Raw genomic sequence first — 21,866 nt, 5'->3', positions numbered from 1 at the left:
TTATTTTTAATTTGCAACCTGATGGAGGTCAGTATAGATGGACTAATAGACCAAGTCCCACACACTGCTAGAAGCCCAAATATTTTTTCAGAGCTAGATGCAGAAAAAAATTATTTTTAATTTGCAACCTGATGGAGGTCAGTATAGATGGACTAATAGAATGATGCTATGCCCAAAAGATTTTACTTCACTAGGTGCAGTAAAAAAATTGGTATTCTATACACAGGTGGTATATCTTGCAACACAGATAGGCTACTCCACTGACTAACACACTCTGCAATAGGCCAAAAAGGATTAGCTTTGCTAGATTCAGCCAAATGCTGTGAAAAAAACTTGCACAGCACTGGCACAGACCTGCCTGGCAAAAACTGATAGGAACTGATGTAACCTAGTCCTGAAAAGGACTCCAATTACAATTAGTCTTTACTGTCACAATCTATCTATTTAAGAGCACAGACCTGCCTGATAAAAGTCGTAGGAAATGCTGTAACCTAGTCCTTAAAAGGACTGCAATCACAACTATTCCCTACTCCCAAGCTATCTGTATATTTGTGCGAAAATTGGCTTGAAATTAACAAGGTATAGCGCACACAGCAACAGCGGTGCCGTCTAACACGCAGCTGCAGCAGTGAGAAAATGGTGGCGACGGGGAAAATGGCTTGGTCTTATAGGGCAAGGACATGTGACATACACTGCCAATGACACATGCCCTTGCTTGTGTGAAAAAAAGCACTTCGCTCCGTGTGTGCGCTGCTGATAGGCTGACAGATTGCACCTCCCCACTGCAAATGCGGGAAAGAGAAAAAAAAATGGAGATCTTCATTGTTCCTGCAGAGATCCATCCCCTGCCCCTCCCCCCGCCCCGCTGTACACTCAAACTGCGTATTAACATTAATTTTCATCATTACTGAGAAAAAATCCAGTTATGATTTTGGTGCACGAACAGTTATCGAACATAACCTCGAACAGCCGAATTTTTCTCAAATTGTTCGTGTTCGCCGACCGGCTCGAACACCGCCCAAAACAGCTCGAATTTGAGATTGGCGAACAGTTCGAGTAGAACAACGCTCATCTCTATAGAGGAGGTCGACAGGATGGCGTATGCACAGCTGCAAACCTCTGAAGGACCCTGCATCTTGTTGTTCGGGGGACGTTGGAGGCACCAGCAGCTTCAAAAACTTGTCTGCTGCTATGACAAGGCTTTTTTGCCGCTGCTCTTTTAACCTGACGTAATTGCCTGTAGGAAAGAGTCCTCAATTTGCCCTTATCAGCACGCACACGTGTGTACTGTGAATCAGCTACATACTTCTTGGTTGCCAAAACACTTCATCCTGATCATCGCACAATGTTGATTGTAGTCATGCCTTGACCTAAACACTCCACAATTTGTTGCTTCTCAGCAGCCGACACATCCTTTTTCTTTCCCATTTTGGCAGAAAATGTAGGCTGCTTAATAATGTGAGACAGCCTTCTTAAGTATTCTTGCCTTTCATTGGACACACCTGCCAAACTAATTAGCACAGGTGTCTGCAATTGCTTACAGTGATATAAAGAGCCCTGACACATCACCATCAATGAGTTTAACTGACAAACAAACAAATTCTTCCCTTATCACTCCTAAACACTTTTTGCATAATAATTTGGAACACAGTGTACATGTGCTTTTCCACAAAACACCAGTGGTTCACATAGTGAATCTTACAGTTCTAACTTGCCAACCGTGGTCTGTATGGAGTTGTTCAATAAATGGCCCAAAATTAAGATAACATAGATGGGAGAGGTCTCTATGAATAGGAATTCCTAAGTATTTGATACCCTGTGAGGGCCAGGCAAAGGGAAAGTTGGACTGGATGGAATCCTATATGGATTTGGGGAGGGAGACATTGAGGGCCTCAGACTTCGCTGCATTGATTTTAAAATTTGACCATGTAACAAAGTGATCTATTTCAGCCATAACAGCAGGGATGGATATATGTGATTGAGTGATATATACTAGGACATCATCAGCAAATAGAGAGCACTTGTACTCGGTGCCTCCCACCTCAATCCACCTAATATTGGGGTTATGGCGAATTGATGAGAGCAGGTGCTCCGTCACTAGAATGTATAAGAGAGGGGACAGAGAACATCCCTGCCTTGTCCCATTGGTGATTGCGAAAGGTGATGAAAATGTTCTGACGCGTCCCCTGGGCCTTGGGACACCCGGAGCCGGACCCTTTTTGGTGGATGCTGGTGGTTGTAGTCTCCGTGGCGATGACCCGGTTCCGTGGCTCAGGGTGGTCAAACCAGTGGCGAAACTATTTATGTGGTTTTGATGTTTAAATGTCCGACTACGCCACCCGTGGATTGCAGTCAGAGTGAACCGCCGCTCCAGGGCAGACCGCTGAGGCTGGTGTTGTGGGTGCAGCAGAGTGTAGCATAACTCCCTCAGGGCAGTGTATGCGGAGGATGGGGGTGATGGTGCAGGGCAGCAGCAGTAACGACACGGAGTCAGTGATGCAGTCCAGGGCCTTTACTCACAGTTCTTATTATCCAGACCACGTCTGCAGGTAACGGCTGCCCACGTCATACTGTACTCACCAGGTGAGGGGCTCAGACAACTCCCAGATAACTTTGGAGCGCTTCACAGGACCCCCTTTGTGTGTCCTTTGTCTGGCCTTTCTTACCAACCCTTCTGTCCGGCTGCCTCGGGCCTCCTCTTGGCAAACTTGGCGCCAGTTTCCCTGACCCTATGTGGTGCCTTCCTAGCGGGTGTAGCGAGGGGCTGCGCCACATAAAATGTCACAGCCTCCTGTTTCTAGCTGAGGGTCGTTTCCTGCCTCCACTAGTTTCGGGGACCGGTCTCCCCCTTTGGCCTGACCCCTCCACGCAGGTGGATTCGGGCGTGCGGTGGCGACTCGCCCGTCCGCACCCCTGGGATCCCTTCGTTCCTCGTTCCTGGAGCCTTCTCCACTCCTCTTCCTTCCTTCTCCCTCTTCCAGGCCTGGGCCTCTGTTACTAGGCCCGCCTCCGGAGCAGAGCTCATGCAGAGCCCCTGCTCCCAGCCACTTCTGCTCAGACTTCTCTGTACTGAACTAAGATGGTGCCCACCTTTTATACTCCCTTCTCAATGCACCCAGGAACTGCTTCCTCCCTGCTCCTGCACTACAGGGTTCCCCTTCCTCAGTGTTCCCTCCCCCCACTCCAGCCAGGGACAGGGACTGTCGTGCCCATCTCAGGGGCATATTGGTCGCCCTGCCCCACGGCAATGTGGTGTAATGCATGCAGGTGTCGGGTCCTGATCCACACTACATCCTTACCTGAGAGTGAGATATCACACCTCTGGGTGAGGTGCAATACCTCTGTAGCAACCGAGCCCTCAGGGTGCTACAGTTCCATTTATCTTCAGCCTAGGTGACGTATTGCGATACAGGGCCGTGATTTTGGCTATAAAAGGGTCCCCTAGACCCCTACCCCAAGCTTTTTAAGAGAATCATATATGGCGTGCCAGGAGACTCTATGGAATGCTTTCTCAGCATCCAACGAGAGTATCTAATTACAAATTTTTAACTGCGTCTAGCCCAGGAAATACTTTGTGCCTAGTAGCAGTGTCTGCTAGTCAGCGGATTATCCCGGCTGTTAAGCAAGATACACCACCTGTAGTTTGGACACTTAATTTTTTCAAAGGAAATGCTTCGGGACCACGGGATACTCAGTGAAGAGCATCAGGAGGCACCCCAAGGCATAGGGGCTGGGACTGGCAGTAGGATGCCTTGCGGTGGACAGCCGAGCTCAATCCTTATAAAAGCTTTTTAACTGCAGCAGCTTTAGTGGACGCTACTGGAGCTGGAATTACGCATCTGCTGGCATAAGACTTGCCCTCCAATAGATCCTTGTAAATGGATTTAAAGTGTATTCATTCAAATTAGAGAGACAATTTAAATTAAAAAGCTTAGAGCTGCCTCCACCACAGGGGGGCTCACTCGACCCACCAGCGGACAGGCACCAGTATTGTGAGAGGGGGGCTGGCCGTCAGGGTTCACCGCGGCTCTGGCACAAACCCGGCGACGCGGAGGTGGCACGGGCAGGAGCGGACTGAACATGTCGGCTTCTCACTTTTTGGATTTTAGAAGGGCATGACATGCCTATATCTGTGTCTCCCCCTCCTTTTACTCCTCCACCTCTTTTCTTTTCGCATGACTATATGTACTTGTCACTTTTCCATGTGTTAGTTGTGTCTTCTGAGCAGTTTGTCAGCTTTTGGACACCTTTGAAGGTGTTTTCTATGTGTTTCTATGTGTTTTTGTTTGCCTGCCATTGGTTTTAACGGTGTTCGAAGGTGTTCGACGAACAGTTCGACGAACAGTTCGGCGAACACACGGGTGTTCGACGAACCGAACCGAACTCAAACACTACGGGGGTGGCTCAACACTACTTCCTAGATGTCACTTTGTCAGCGAGAGAAAGACAGAAATAAAATTCTTATCACCCCCTTCAGAAAAGACAGACAGCAATATGATCCTCAGAGCAAGTTCTTGTTCCCTGCTCATGTAGTGGTTAATATTTCCAAGGGAGAATTTATAAGAACAAGGAGAAATTGCTCAAACCTCTCTGCATTGGAAAAAGAAATGGATATAGTGCAAAAACGGTTGGTGGAAAGAGGGTATAAACAAAAGTCACTAGAAAAAGTAAAAAAAGAAGTGATACTGGTAAACAGAGAGCACCTCATTGCAAATAAAACCAAAGAAAAACCTGGAGATAATAAGAATATCACATTCAGTAGACAATACAGCACAGAATATAATGAGATTACAAAAATCATCAAAAAATATGTTCCCATGTTGAACCAAGATGAAAAATTTAGAAAAATCATAGACACAAACACAATTAGATAAGTAGCAAAAAAAGCACCCACATTTGGTTCTATGATATTACCATGTCTGTTTGTGAAAAATCAGGATGAACAGAAGCAGACATGGCTGGAAATAAAAGGTTTCTATAGATGTGAACTCACAGTGTGTCTGTGTTGTAGCCATGTCAAAAAAAGCAATGAATTTTCTTCCTTTTCCACAGGTATAACATATAAAATAAATTAATTTATGAATTGTAATCCTAAATGTAATATACTTGGTGGAATGCAACGTGTGTAATGTACAATACTGTATATGGGATGTACCTCGGGCCTCTTGAAAAAAAGCAGGCATGTTTCCGATTCCACGGACCAGCTGAAACTGAATAGCTCGGCTGTATCTAGGCACTTTGCTAATATTAATGGGGGGGACACATTACACCTGAAATTTTGTGCTATTGAAAAAGTATTTAAACCACAGAGAGGAGGGGACCACAGGAGAAAAATCCTGAAGTTTTTGGATTTCTAAACTTAACACAAGGGTGCCCGTAGGGCTTAACATCCGACGTGACATGGTGTTGCAATATGATTGAGAATATATAGAGATAAAGCTAGGATCATGTTCACATTTGCCATGCCGAGTTAAAAGAATCAAATATGTGGGGTGTTTTATGTGAATTGTATGTGCCTGGAAGTGATAGGTGGATAAATAATACTTAGAAATGCTAGGACCACGTTCACATTTGCCATCCTGAGCTCAATGTATTAAAAGGGGGAGTTTTTCTGTGTGAAATTGCATGTGTCTAACAGTGATAGACAGGTGGATAAATAATGCATATGACATTGTATATAATGAATGCAGTAGCAAACATCATTAAAACACCGCATATAGCTGCAGTGGTGGCCATTACTACAGCATTTCATCTCAGCTTACATATCTCAGCTTAGATATTCTTATTATGTGACTCTGGAGGGAATTGGCTACTCAGGATTTTATTTCGGGGTATCAGAATGCTGGTGGCTGAATACAAATGCAAGCTGAGATGAAATGCAGTAGTAATGGCCGCCACTAACAATAATATATTGTGTTTTGGACTGTTGGAACAGCACTGGTTGATAAGTAGTGATGGGCGAGCACTAAAATGCTCGGATGCTCAATGCTCGGGTTGAGCACATTGGAATACTCGGGTGCTCGACCCGAGTTACGAGCCCAATGTAAGTCTATGGGAAACGCAAGCATTTTTCTGGCGGCTCCACCCGGCTATCTGCAGAGGGCCAAAAAATTGCCCAAATCGATGCTCAAATGACATGGGAACAGCATGGGGAAGAATCCTGGAAGCATCTCTGACTCCCAGGTCACTGCTGTCAACAACGTTGTCAGAGGTATTACGCCACTATTACAGACTCACAATTAAACAAACAAAAACTAAACCAAAATGAATTTTCCTGGGAAATATGTTAAGGAACATCCTTTCCAGGGTAATGACTTGTATTTAAAGCAAAATAAATATACAAAAACAAAAATGGTACTCCACACCTTGGGCTATGTTTTTGATACTTTTTTGCACTTTTGCATTGCTTTCAACCAAGACAAATTCATTCACTGGGAAATGTCATTTTAACATTTAACAACCTTATCTGGCCATGTGGTGTGTGACACATCATCATACACATGCATACAGTGCTGAAAAGACATGGGAGCAGCATGGGGGAGACCCCTGGAAGCATCTCTGACTCCCAGGTCACTGCTTAAAAGTGTGCCCATCATAAGTGATCCTTGGTGCATGTGAAGATGCCTCCTGCTATGCACCTGTCATTGCAGACTTGCAACAATCACCGTCCACGTCCTTGTCCCAGTGCAGTGTTCAGTTGTTCCTACCTCATTTCTTGGAATGCAAGTGCAAGTATGCAGCCAGACAGCCACCCACTCACAGTGGGTGGCTGGCTGCATACTATACTGCCGCTGCAATACTATACTGCCAAATTTTTGACAGCTGCTTGCACTTGAAATGTGGCCTTTTAGGCTTGTGGAGGCAGAAGCTGTCCACAACCTTATGGCGGCGGGTATCCATACTCGGTCCCCAGCCGCCACTATTTGTCCCGCTGTCGTCTCCTCCTTTCACAAGCACGAGTTCTACAACATTACCCATGCCCTCCCCAGTTTACTTACTGGGAAGGACCGCCTAACCACAAACACGTGGACAAGTAAATGTGGCCAGGGACAGTACGGAGCCAGTCCACAGCTTGTCGGTGAGTTGTATTTCACCACAGCCATATTCTTTAGCTTGGTAAAAAGACTTGGGAAACCGTATCTACTCCAGCTGTAATTTCTCCCAGGAAGTCCTCTAAAGCTGTTTGCACTTGAAATGTGTCCTTTTCGGCTCATGGAGGCAGAAGCTGTCCAAAACTTCATGAAAGCGGCGGCCGGGTGTCCATACTCGGTCCCCTGCCATCACTATTTGTCCCAGTGTCGTCTCCGCCTTCCACAAGCACGGGTCCCGCAACATTACCCGTGCCCTCCCCAGTTTACTTACTGGGAAGGACCGCCTAACCACAAATACGTGGACAAGTGAATGTGGCCAGGGACAGTACGAAGCCCGTCCACAGCTTGTCGGTGAGTTGTATTTCACCACAGCCATATTCTTTAGCTTGGTAAAAACACTTGGGAAACCATATCTACTCCAGCTGGCATTTCTCCCAGTAAGTCCTCTAAAGCTGCTTGCACTTGAAATGTGGCCTTTTAGGCTCGTGAAGGCGGAAGCTTTTCATAACCTCATGCCAAAGGCGGCCGGGTGTCCATACACAGTCCCCAGCCACCACTTTTTCTCCCAGTATCGTCTCTGCCTTCCACAAGCATGGGTCCTACAACATTACCCGTGCCCAGTGCACTTACTGGGAAGGACCGCCTAAACACAAACACGTGGACAGGTGAATGTGGCCAGGGATGGTACAGAGCCAGACCACATTAAAAAAGCAGCCATAGAGTGTCCGGAAATAATGTTGAGCGAGCACTAAAATGCTCGGGTGCTCAAAGCTCGGCCCGAGCTCACCGTGATACTCGGGTGCTCGACCCGAGCAACGAGCCCAATGTTAGTCTATGGGAGACCCGAGCATTTTTGCGGTGGCACCCCAGGCAGTCTTTTAAAAACCTAACAAGTGCCCAAAACGATAGTGACAGTGCTCAAATGACATGGGGACAGCATGGGGAACGCTCCAGGAAGCATTTCTGACCCCCAGGTCACTGCTGTCAACAATGTGGTCAGAGATATTAAGCCACTTTTAAGGGCTCACAATAAAACGTTCAAAAACGAAACTGAAACTGCTTTCCTGTGAAATATGTTAAGGAAGTTCCTTTCCAGGGTAAAGACTTGTGTATAAGGTAAAATAAATAACCCCCCCAAAAAATACTCCTCCACACCTTGGGCTATGTTCACAAGTATCATTTTTTATGCGTTTTTGCACTTTTGTATTGCTTTCAACCGTGACAAATGTATTCACCTGGAAGTGTCATTTTAACATTTTACAACCTTATCTGGCCATGTGCTGTGTGACACATGCATACAGTGCTGAAAAGACATGGGAACAGCATGGGGAAGACCCCTGAAAGCATCTCTGACACCCAGGTCACTGCCTAAAAGTGTGCCCATCAGAAGTGATACTTGCTGCATCAGAAGATGCAGACTTGCAACTATCCCCATGCAAATTCTTGTCCCAGGGCACTGTTCAATTGTACCTCCCCCATTCCTTGAAATGCAAGCGCAAATATGCAGCCAACCACCCACTCACCCCCAGGCTGCAATACCCTACTGCTAGCTTGCTTGCACTTGAAATTGGGCCTTTTAGGCATGTGGAGGCGGAATCTGGCCACCACATCATGGCTGCGTTGGCGACCTGGAATCAATACTCAGTCCCCAGCTGCCCGGCGGCCGGGTGTCGTCACTCGGTCCCCAACCACCAGGGGGTGACCGGGTGTCCATACTCGGTCCCGAGCCGCCCCGCGGCCGGGTGTCCACACACGGTCCCCAGCCGCTTGGGGGCAGCCAGGTGTCCATAAACGGTCTCCAGCCGCCCCTATTTCTCCTTGGAACTCCCCCCCCACACTTTTCTTAGCCCGGCCTGCTTTAGGGCAGCATTGGACGAGCCCACCAGAGAACCAGACTCCTCCGGTGGGCCCTGGCTTCTCCATCAGGGGAGTTGAGAGTGCCAAGTTGAGGACCATGATGATGATGATACAAGTTAGCATCTGCTTTGTTTTCTTGGAATGCAAGCGTAAGTGTGCAGCCTGGCACCTACCCACCCCCGGGCTGCAATGCCATACTGCTAGCTTGCACTTGAAATGGGGCCATTTAGTTTGGAGGAGGCCGAAGCTGGCCACTACCTAATGGCTGCTTCGGCAGCGAGATATCCATACTCAGTCCCCAGCCGCCCCTATTTGTCCCGGTGTGCCTTATACATAAGATTAAGCGCACATACCAAAACATAACCTGTGCCCTCCCCAGTGCATTTAGTGGGAAGAACAACCTATTCCGCTGTAGTGTGTGCATGCCAAACCCCTGTTCATGGTACATGCGAAGATGCCTCCCACCCTGCACCTGTCGTTGCAGACTTGCAACTATCCCCGTTGAAGTCCTTGTCCCAGGGCAGTGTTCAATTGTACCTCTCCCATTTCTTGCAATACAAGCGCAAGTACGCAGCCTGCCACCCACCCACCCCCAGGCTGCAATACCATACTGCTTGCTTGCACTTGAAATTGGGCCATTTAGGCATGTGGAAGCGGAATCTGGCCACAACGTCATGGCTGCGTTGGCGGCCTGAAATCCATACTCAGTCCCCAGCCGCCCGGCGACGGGTGTCCACACTCGGTCCCCAGCCGCCAGGGGGCAGCCGAGTGTCCATACTCAGTCCCCAGCCACCCCGCGGCCGGGTATCCACACACGGTCCCTAGCCGCCTGGGTGCAGCCGGGTGTCCATAAACGGCCCCAGCTGCCCCTATTTCTCCTTGGAACTTACCCCCACACACTTTTCTTAGCTCGGCCTGCTTTAGGGCAGCATTAGACGAGCCCACCAGACAACCAGACTCCTCCGGCGGTCCCTGGCTTCTCCATCAGGGGAGTTGAGAGTGCCAAGGTGAGAAGCATGATGAGGATGTTAGAAGTTAGCATCTGCTTTGTTTTCAAGGAATGCAAGCGCATGTAAGTAGTAGCGGTTAGGCCTGAGGTGGTCAGCGTTTTGGCGCATATCCTACCTCCTCCGAGGATTGCTGGATATTTTCCTGCTACTATCCAAGTTCCATGACTCCCCTTAAAACAAAGCTTCAGGTGATAAATGATGGATGAGGTAGTGGCAAAGGAGAAATAGCAGGAGGAACAGGGACCATTCACATCAATATCAGTCCAGTCAACCACATATGTCTTGTAGGATATGTTTCTGTAACAAAAGGTGCAATGCCTACCAAAAATTTTGAGGCACTCCAATGCCCCTTGGAAGTGACATGGAGGTCAAAGGGTCTTAACTAAACCTTTTTTTCCATTTATAGCAACCGGGTCTCCTGTGCACTGTTGGCCTAAGCAGTGAATGGAAGGGTTTCCAAAAATTATGAGGAACTGCAATGCCCCTTGAAACAGACGTGGATTACAGCGTACTAAAAACGTTCTACCCATTATTGGGGAGTGTGCATCCCTTAGTTTTCACCTTTGCATTGAAAAGCAAAAGCTGACTAAAATTACTAGGAAATGCAATGCCCGTTGGAAGAGTCGTTGGAGATTAGAGATAAGGTAATTAAAAACAACATTACAATGCCCCTTGGAAGAGCTGTGGCGTTCAGAGTGGTTTAACAAGACGGTGTTAATGCCCCTTTGAAGAGACGTGGAGGTCACGGTAGCTTAACAAGATGGTTTTAATGCCCCTTGGTAGAGTGATGGAGGTCGCAGTAGAATAAAAAGACAATATCAATGCCCCTTGGAAGAGACGTGGAGGTCACAGTAGCTTAACAAGACGGTTTTAATGCCTCTTGGAAGAGTGGTGGAGGTCGCAGTGGAATAAAAAGACAATATCAATGCCGCATGGAAGAGAAATGGAGTTCAGAGTGGCTTAAGAGGATGCTTTTATTGCCCCTTTGAAGAAACATGGAGGTCACAGTAGCTTAACAAGACGGTTTTAATGCCCCTTGGAAGAGCTGTGGAGTTCAGAGTGGTTTAACAAGATGATTTTAATGCCCCTTGGAAGAGACGTGGAGGTCACAGTAGCTTAACAAGACTGTTTTAATGCCCCTTACAAGAGCCATACAGTACAGCATCGTAAAAACATTATTCCCATTATTGGGGAGTGGGTCTCCCATAGTATTTGCTTATGCCTTCCCAGCAAAAGCTTCCAAAAATTAGGATGGAGCAACTTGCAATGCCCCTTACAAGAGCCATGCAGTACAGCATATTACAAACATTAGTCCCATTATTGGGGGGTGGGTCTCCCATAGTCTTTGCTTATGCCTTCCAAGCAAAACCTTCCAAAAATTAGGACGGAGCAATTTGCAATGCCCCTTACAAGAGCCATGCAGTACAGCATATTACAAACATTAGTCCCATTATTGGGGAGTGGGTCTCCCATAGTATTTGCTTATGCCTTCCAAGCAAAAGCTTCCAAAAATTAGGACGGAGCAACTTGCAATGCCCCTTTCAAGAGCCGTGCAGTACAGCGTATTACAAACATTAGTCCCATTATTGGGGAGTGGGTCTCCCATAGTATTTGCTTATGCCTTCCAAGCAAAAGCTTCCAAAAATTTGGACGGAGCAACTTGCAATGCCTCTTACAAGAGCCATTCAGTACAGCATATTACAAACATTAGTCCCATTATTGGGGAGTGGGTCTCCCATAGTATTTGCTTATGCCTTCCAAGCAAAAGTTTCCAAAAATTATGAGGAAATGCAATGCCCGTTCGAAGAGTCGTGGAGGTCCCAGTAGGTTAACAAGACGCTTTCATGCCCCTGAGAAGAGACGTGGAGGTCAGAGTGGTATAACAAGACGCTTTTAATTCCCCTCAGAAGAGACGTGGAAGTCAGAGTGGTATAACAAGACTGTTTTAATGCTCCTTACAAGAGACGTGGAGGTCAGAGTGGTATAACAAGACGCTTTTAATGCCTCTCAGAAGAGACGTGGAGGTCAGAGTGGTATAACAAGATGCTTTTAATGCCCATCAGAAGAGACGTGGAGGTCAGAGTGGTATAACAAGACCCTTTTAATGCCCCTTGGAAGAGACGTGGAGGTCAGAGTGGTATAACAAGACGCTTTTAATGCCCCTCAGAAGAGACGTGGAGGTCAAGGTAGCTTAACAAGATGGTTTTAATGCCCCTTGGAAGAGACGGGGAGGTCACAGTAGCTTAACAAGACGGTTTTAATGCCCCTTACAAGAACCATACAGAACAGCATCTTAAAAACATTATTCCCATTATTGGGGAGTGGGTCTCCCATAGAATTTGCTTAATCCTTCCAAGCAAAAGCTTCCAAAAATTAGGATGGAGCAACTTGCAATGCCCCTTACAAGAGCCATGCAGTACAGCATATTACAAACATTAGTCCCATTATTGGGGAGTGGATCTCCCATAGTATTTGCTTATGCCTCCCAAGCACAAGCTTCCAAAAATTTGGATGGAGCAACATGCAATGCCTCTTACAAGAGCCATGCAGTACAGCATATTACAAACATTAGTCCCATTATTGGGGAGTGGGTCTCCCATAGGATTTGCTTATGCCTTCCAAGCACAAACTTCCAAAAATTAGGATGGAGCAACTTGCAATGCCCCTTACAAGAGCCATGCAGTACAGCATATTAAAAACATTAGTCCCATTATTGGGGAGGGGGTCTCCCATAGTATTTGCTTATGCCTTCCAAGCAAAACCTTCCAAAAATTAGGACGGAGCAACTTGCAATGCCCCTTACAAGAGCCATGCAGTACAGCATATTACAAACATTAGTCCCATTATTGGGGAGTGGGTCTCCCTTAGTATTTGCTTATACCTTCCAAGCAAAGCTTCCAAAAATTATGAGGAAATGCAATGCCCGTTCGAAGACTCGTGGAGGTCCCAGTAGGTTAACAAGATGCTTTTAATGCCCCTCATAAGAGACAGGGAGGTCAGAGTGGTATAACAAGACGCTTTTAATGCCCCTCAGAAGAGACGTGGAGGTCAGAGTGGTATAACAAGATGATTTTAATGCCCCTTACAAGAGACGTGGAGGTCAGAGTGGTATAACAAGACGCTTTTAATGCCCCTCAGAAGAGACGTGGAGGTCAGAGTGGTACAACAAGACGCTTTTAATGCCCCTTGGAAGAGCCGTACAGTACAGCATCTTAAAAATATTATTCCCATTATTGGGGAGTGGGTCTCCCACAGTCTTTGCTTATGCCTTCCAAGCAAAATCTGACAAAAATCAGGATGAAGGAACTTTCAATAATGGCAACATGGACTACGGTCACCCTGGTGGTATAGTGGTGGTGGAGGCTGAGGATAAGGAGAAGAACATAAAACAGCCGAAATGAGGAAGCGTATACCCATGTGTGGGTGTGAAGCTTTGCATGTGAATACACCTCCCGAAATAACATAGTGGATTTGCCTTTTTGTTACTCTGCTGTCATTTGGTGGTGATGAGAAGTCTGGCCCTATCCAGCCCTTGTTCATTTTGATAAGGGTCAGCTTGTCAGCATTGTCAGTTGACAGGCAAGTACGCTTATCAGTTATAATTCCCCAGCGGCACTAAAAACACGCTCCGATAACACGCTAGCAGCAGGGCAGGCCAGGACCTCCAAGGCGTACAGAGCGAGTTCATTCCAAGTGTCCAGCTTGGATACCCAATAATTAAATGGCACAGAGGAATCACGGAGGAAGCTGGTACGGTTGGAAAGGTACTCCCTCACCATCTTTCGAAACTTTCCACTCCTTGTGAGAGTACCCCGCGCCTCAGGGTCTGTCCGAAGGAAGGGTCTGAGAAAACTGTCCCAGAACTTTAACAGTGTTCCCCTGCCTCTGGCGTTCAGTCTCTCTCGCATGTACGCCTTGGTTGGGCAACAAACTGTGACCTCTGCCGCTAGCGTGTTCAGTTGGGAATTTTTTTGAACAGTTCTGCAGCAAGGGCCTTCTGGTACTGCCCCATTTTTGTAGACCTCTCTACCTTAGGAATAAGAGAGTAAAAGTTCTCCTTGCAGCGGGGGTCTACAAGTGTCACCAACCAGTAATGACTGTCACTTAACATTTTGACAACGCGAGGGTCACGGTTAAGGCAGCGTAACATAAAGTCAGCCATGCGTGCCAGACTGGTAATGGCCAAGATTTCCGTGTCCTCACCAAGATGATGACTGACCATGCTCTCCTCCTCCTCCTCCTCCTCCTCCCCCCCTGTCCTCAGGCCACCCACGCTGAACCAACGGTATGACAGTTGTACAGGTACTACCGTCTACAGCGCATGATACCAGGTCCTGTTCTTCCTCCTCCTCCTCCTCCTATCCCTCATTGTCCCCCAATGCACATTGGGATGAGATGAGGCTGGGCTGTGTTTAATCGCCCGCTATGGCTTCTTGATCCATCTCATCATACTCTGGCTGCAATGCCTCCTCTTTAATTCTCTGCAGAGAGCGTTGCAAAAGACAGACAAGTGTGATGCTGACACTAATGATGGCGTCATCGTCACTCACCATCTTGATGGCCTCCTCAAAGTTTGTCAGGATGGTACATATGTCAGACATCCAGGTCCACTCCTGAGGTCTTATGTGTGGAGTCTGACCTGAATATCGACGGCCTTGTTGCAGCTGGTACTCCACAAATGCTATCTTCTGCTCACAAATCCTTAGCAACAAGTGGAGGGTAGAGGTCCAAAGTGTGGGGACATCACACACCAGTCGGTGTGCCGGAAGCTGCAAATGCTGCTGCAACACAGCAAGGGCAGGGGAACCTGTAGCCGACATGCGAAAATGAGCTGACAGGGGCGAACTTTCACGAGCAGATCTGGCAACTCGGGGTACGATTTAAAAAAACGCTGAACCACGAGGTTAAGCACATGAGCCAGGCATGGTACGCATGTGATCTCGCCTCACCTCAGAGCCGCCACCAGGTTACGGCCATTGTCACACACAACCATGCCTGCATGTAGGTTCAGCGGTCTCAGCCACAGATCTACCTGCTCTTTCACAGCTGTCCACAACTCACAAGCTGTGTGAGGTTTATCACCTAAGCTTATGAGTTTCAGCACAGCCTGTTGTCGCTTGGCGGAGGCAGTACTGCAGTGCTTCAAGCTTGTAACTGATGTGGTGATATCTGAGATGGAGGCTGAACATGAGGAGGAGGAGGATGATGCGCAGGAGTTGTACACTGTGGGGGCAACGCTGACTGACATAGGGCCCGCAATCCTCGGTGTGGGGAGGATGTGTTCCGTCCCAAGGTCCGACTGAGTCCCGGCTTCCACTATGTTTACCCAGTGTGCCGGCAGGGAGATGTACCGTCCCTGGCCACACTGTCCACGTGTCTGTTGTCAGGTGGACTCTCCCAGTAACTGCGTTGTTGAGGGCACGGCAGATGTTTTGGGACACGTGCTTGTGTAGAGCGGGGATGGCACACCGGGCAAAATAGTGTCGGCTGGGGAGCGAGTACCGAGGGACGGCCATCGCCATAAGGTTGCGGAAGGATTCCGTCTCCACCAGCCTAAAAGGCAGCATTTCCAACGCAAGCAGTAATGAAATGTGCAAATTTAGGACTGTGGCCTGTGGGGCGTTAGCTGCGAATTTCCGCTTTCATTCAAAAGTCTGGGATATGAACAATTGAACGCTGCGGTGGGACGTGGACGTGGACGTTGATGCTGTTTCTTGAGAAACTGCCATAACAAGTGAAGACTGAGAGAAGGGGGCATCTTTACATGCAGTATGGACAGGGGATTGCCTTGCACACACAACAGTGGGTTCTATTGAACGCACAACAGCGGAAGAAGTAGTGGTGACACCCACTGACACTGGTCGTGGACCTTGGGGTTCGCCCCACAAAGTCGAATGCTTTGCTGCCATGTGCCTGATCATGCTGGTGGTGGTCAGGCTGGTAGTTTTGTCACCCCTGCTGATGCTGGCATGGCAGGTGGTACAAATGGCCTTTTTGGGGTTGTCAGCAGAGTCTTTAAAAAAATTCCAGACTCTGGAAGACCTACCGCTTGTACTCGCAACGTCACTCGTGTTGGTGTTACGGGGAATGGTTGCACGCCTTCTGTGTGCGGCCACCACACTGCTTCTTCCTGCCTGTTGGGGTACTCTGCCTCCCTCCCCCTGTGTGCTGCTGGCCTCCCTCTGCTTGTCCTCCTGCCACGTTGGGTCAGTTACTAGATCATCCACCACCTCCTCCTCTTCCACTTGCGCACCACGATGCTCCTCCTCACTTCCTGGCAATTGTGTCTTGTCATCGTCCACCTCTTGTGACAAATTTCCAGCGTCGCCTTCCTGTGGCAGTGGCTGTTCAAATATTTGGGCATCGCTACATGGGATTTCCTCTTCCACCACTTCAAGCGGAGCAGGCGAGGGGCACAAATCTGTAAATGGACCCGTGAACAGCTCTTCAGAGTGTCCAAGTGTGATGTCAGTTGCTGTCTGACGACACTCGGCATGGTGGAAGGAAGGAGCATCAGGGTGAGGAGGAGTATGCGGTCGAGACTCACGGCTACTAAGAGTTTACCGTGTGGAAGACAGACCGGAGGTGGTGGTGCCCAGGTAACTGGAAGTGTTATCTTCTATCCAATTAGTAACCTGTTCACACTGATCAGTTCGCAATACTGGTGTTGTTCTGTGCTTCCCTTGTAATTCGGTCAAGAAGTGGGAGCGAGAAGATGTGGCTGTTGGTTGTGGCACATTTTCACCTTGGCCACGGCCCCGTCCTCTGCACGCACCATCACAAGAACGTCCACTTCCACGTCCCTTGCCACGCGCCTTGCCCATTGTAAAGGAAGTAAAATAGCTTACACTCGCACTATCAATGGAAAAAGGGTAATAAAAAGTAGATTAGAAACGTGGAAGAGGAAAACCACAGTTCTATTTCTCTGGCCTACACCCGACTCTTTTAAACAATCAGAACAATCAGGGAGAAACTATTACTGTTTTTCTTTACGGAAAAAATACCAAAAACTGAATAATAGAGATTTTTTACCGTGGAATGGCAAAACCACAGTTATTGTTTACTAGGGTATACCATAAAATTGTAAAAATATATATTTGCGGCTGAACAGTGAGCGACACACTCAAACTGTTTTTTTTTTAGATACAAACGGCCCAAAACTGGATAATACAGAGATTTGACCCGTGGAACTGAAAAACCACAGTGGGATTTGTCGGGCCTACAACAGACTATTTTCAACAGATATATTTTTGTGTATGAACAGTCAGGAGACACTACTGTTTTTTTTTAAGGCAAAAAATGCAAAAAACAGTATAATAGAGATTTTTTTCCGTGGAACAGCAAAACCAGTTTTAATTTACTGGTGTATACCAGACTTTTTTAAAAATATAGATTTGCGGCTGAACAGTGAGCGACAAACTCAAACAGTTTTTTTTTAGATACAAAAGGCCCAAAACTGGATAATACAGAGATTTGACCCGTGGAGCTGCAAAACCACACTTGGATTTGTCGGGCCTACAACAGACTATTTTCAACAGATATATTTTTGTGTCTGGACAATCAGGGAGACACGATTAAATTTCTTTTTTTACGGCAAAAAATGCGAAAAGCAGGATAATAGAGATTTTTACCGTGGAACAGCAAACCCACAGTTATAATTTACAGGTGTATACCAGACTTTTTTAAATATATACTGTTTATTTGCAGCTGAACAGTGAGCGACACACTCAAACTGTTTTTTTTTTAGATACAAAAGGCCCAAAACTGGATAATACAGAGTTTTGACCCATGGAACTGCAAAACCACACTTGGATTTGTCGGATTTGTTGGATTTTATTTGAAAATAAACAAGTGAGATGGGATTATATTTGGTTTTTATTAAGTTGCCTAATAATTCTGCAGAGTAATAGTTTCTTGCACAAACAGATATCCCCCTAAGATAGCCAAATCTAAAAAAATCCCACTCCAACTTCCAAAAATATTAAGCTTGGATATTTATGAGTCTTTTGGGTTGATTGAGAACATAGTTGTTGATCAATAATAAAAATAATCCTCCAAAATACAACTTGCCTAATAATTCTGCACACAGTGTAGGTTAATAAGATGGGTATTTGTACAGTGCGAAGGAGAAAAAAAAAAAGAGGATTTAGATGAAAAAAAAAGGATTTTTACTGGCCCCTGAGACCTGGAGCTAAGTCCAGCAATTTCAGAAACAGGAGCACACAGGACTGTAATGGAGCGTTTGCTGGTATAACCACTGCGTCTCCTATACAGCCTGCCTGCCTGCCTGATATCTGGGATGGATATTAGTCTTAAGAAGGACTGTTTGTTTGATCTGGCAGCCTTTACAGACCCTACGCTAACTATTTCGCAGGATAAATCTCTCCCTCGCTCTGCAGCGCTGTCCCTACACTGTCTAATCCAGAGCGACTGTGTCCAAGATGTCGGCGCCCGGTTTTAAATACTCGAGGTGACTCTGTGCGGCCAGCCAATCACTGTAATGCCCACAAACAACATGGCTGCGTCATTACAGTGACTGGCTGGCTATCCCTGCATGTTCATTGGCTCTGTAAAGAGCGCCAAACATGCAGGGCGGAGACCCGAGCTCCCGCCCGAGTAGCCCAGAAATGCTCGGTGCTCGCCGAACATCCCGAGTAGCATCGAGCATGCTTGCTCAACACTATCTGGGAACCTTCCCACACACTTTTCTTAGCCAGGGCTGCTTCTCGGCAGGGTTGGATGGGCCCAACAGAGAACCGGAGACTCCTCTTGTGGGCCCTGGCTTTTCCTTTAGGAGAGTTCATAGTGCCGAGGTTAGGCCATGATGATGATAGAGGCCAATATCTGCTTAGTTTTCTGTTACTTGGAATGCAAATGCAAGTATGCAGGCAGACACTCACCCACAGACCGCAATACTAAGCTGCCAGATTTCTGGGCAGCTGCTTGCAGTTGAAATGTGGCTTTTTAGGCTCGTGGAGGTGGAATCTGTCCAGAGCCTCATGACAGCAGCGGCAGGGTGTACATACTCGGTCCCCAGCCGCCACTATTTCTCCCGGTATTGTTTCCGACTTCTACAAGGGCGGGTCCATGAACATTGCTGCTGGTACTTTTCTGTGGGAATCTGCTTGCCTCCTAAAAGCCTGGAATATTTCCAGTAAACTATGGTACGACGCCATGGTATTAGCACTGCCCCCAGTACCAGTAGCGAAGCCATACCCAATTTCCTTCTCAAGAATTTTATTTGGTAGACTGAGTGGCTGCTCAAATACAGTAGTTTCTCACAAAGGAGCTGAAGATAGAGTGGCAGCACGTGCAAGTTTCTCCAGCCTGTTACATATCAGAGGGTGAATGGCAGCACATTGGATCAGTGGTTAGCACTAGTGTTGAGCCACCCCCGTAGTGTTCGAGTTCGGTTCAGTTCGTCGAACACCCGTGTGTTCGCCGAACTGTTCGTCGAACTGTTCGTCGAACACCTTCGAACACCGTTAAAACCAATGGCAGGCAAACAAAAACACATAGAAACACATAGAAAACACCTTCAAAGGTGTACAAAAGCTGACAAACTGCTCAGAAGACACAACTAACACATGGAAAAGTGACAAGTACATATAGTCATGCGAAAAGAAAAGAGGTGGAGGAGTAAAAGGAGGGGGAGACACAGATATAGGCATGTCATGCCCTTCTAAAATCCAAAAAGTGAGAAGCCGAGACGGCCAGTCCGCTCCTGCCCGTGCCACCTCCGTGTCGCCGGGTTTGTGCCAGAGCCGCGGTGAACCCTGACGGCCAGCCCCCCTCTCCCAATACTGGTGCCTGTCCGCTGGTGGGTCGAGAGAGCCCCCCTGTGGTGGAGGCAGCTCTAAGCTTTTTAATTTAAATTGTCCCTCTAATTTGAATGAATACACTTTAAATCCATTTACAAGGATCTATTGGAGGGCAAGTCTCATGCCAGCAGCCGCGTAATTCCAGCTCCAGTAGCGTCCACTAAAGCTGCTGCAGTTAAAAAGCTTTTATAAGGATCGAGCTCGGCTGTCCACCGCAAGGCATCCTAGTGCCAGTCCCAGCCCCTATGCCTTGGGGTGCCTCCTGATGCTCTTCACTAAGTATCCCGTGGTCCCGAAGCATTTCCTTTGAAAAAATTAAGTGTCCAAACTACAGGTGGTGTAGCTTGCTTAACAGCCGGGATAATCCGCTGACTAGCAGACACTGCTACTAGGCACAAAGTATTTCCTGGGCTAAATGCAGTTAAAAATTTGTAAGTAGATACTCTCGTTGGATGCTGAGAAAGCATTCCATAGAGTCTCCTGGCACGCCATATATGATTCTCTTAAAAAGCTTGGGGTAGGGGTCTAGGGGACCCTTTTATAGCCAAAATCACGGCCCTGTATCACAATACGTCACCTAGGCTGAAGATAAATGGAACTGTAGCACCGAGGGCTCGGTTGCTACAGACGTATTGCACCTCACCCAGAGGTGTGATATCTCACTCTCAGATAAGGATGGAGTGTGGATCAGGACCCGACACCTGCATGCATTACACCACATTGCCGTGGGGCAGGGCGACCAATATGCCCCTGAGATGGGCACGACAGTCCCTGTCCCTGGCTGGAGTGGGGGGAGGGAACACTGAGGAAGGGGAACCCTGCAGTGCAGGAGCAGGGAGGAAGCAGTTCCTGGGTGCATTGAGAAGGGAGTATAAAAGGTGGGCACCATCTTAGTTCAGTGCAGAGAAGTCTGAGCAGAAGTGGCAGGGAGCAGGGGCTCTGCATGAGCTCTGCTCCGGAGGCGGGCCTAGTAACAGAGGCCCAGGCCTGCAAGAGGGAGAAGGAAGGAAGAGGAGCGGAGAAGGCTCCAGGAACGAGGAATGAAGGGATCCCAGGGGTGCGGACGGGCGAGTCGCCACCGCACGCCCGAATCCACCTGCGTGGAGGGGTCAGGCCAAAGGGGGAGACCGGTCCCCGAACTAGTGGAGGCAGGAAACGACCCTCAGCTAGAAACCGGAGGCTCTGATATTTTATGTGGCGCAGCCCCTTGCTCCACCCGCTAGGAAGGCACCACATAGGGTCAGGGAAACTGGCGCCAAGATTACCAAGAGGAGGCCCGAGGCAGCCGGACAGAAGTGTTGGTAAGAAAGGCCAGACAAAGGACACACAAAGGGGGTCCTGTGAAGCGCTCCAAAGTTATCTGGGAGTTGTCTGAGCCCCTCACCTGGTGAGCACAGTACGACGTGGGCAGCCATTACCTGCAGACGTGGTCTGGATAATAAGAACTGTGAGTAAAGGCCCTGAACTGCATCACTGACTCCGTGTCGTTACTGCTGCTGCCCTGCACCATCACCCCCATCCTCCGCATACACTGCCCTGAGGCTATACTCCTCCCGTGGGGAGTTATGCTACGCTCTGCTGCACCCACAACACCAGCCTTAGCGGTCTGCCCTGTAGCGGCGGTTCACTCTGACCGTAATCCACGGGTGGCGTAGTCGGACATTTAAACATCAAAACCACATAAATAGTTCCGCCACTGGTTTGACCGCCCTGAGCCACGGAACCGGATCGCCGCCACGAAGACTACAACCACCAGCATCCACCAAAAAGGGTCCGGCTCCGGGTGTCCCAAGGCCCAGGGGGTGCGTCAGAACATTTTCATCACCTTTCACAATCACCAATGGGACAAGGCAGGGATGTCCTCTGTCCCCTCTCTTATACATCCTAGTGACGGAACACCTGCTCTCATCAATTCGCCATAACCCCAATATTAGGTGGATTGAGGTGGGAGGCACCGAGTACAAGTGCTCTCTATTTGCTGATGATGTCCTAGTATATATCACTCAATCACATATATCCATCCCTGCTGTTATGGCTGAAATAGATCACTTTGTTACATGGTAAAATTTTTAAAATCAATGCAGCGA

The sequence above is a fragment of the Phyllobates terribilis genome, unplaced genomic scaffold (genome assembly GCF_046119375.1).
Source record: "Phyllobates terribilis strain yellow unplaced genomic scaffold, ASM4611937v1 Scaffold_2__4_contigs__length_985480577, whole genome shotgun sequence".
NCBI lineage: Eukaryota > Metazoa > Chordata > Amphibia > Anura > Dendrobatidae > Phyllobates > Phyllobates terribilis.
This window is presented reverse-complemented; position numbering follows the sequence as displayed.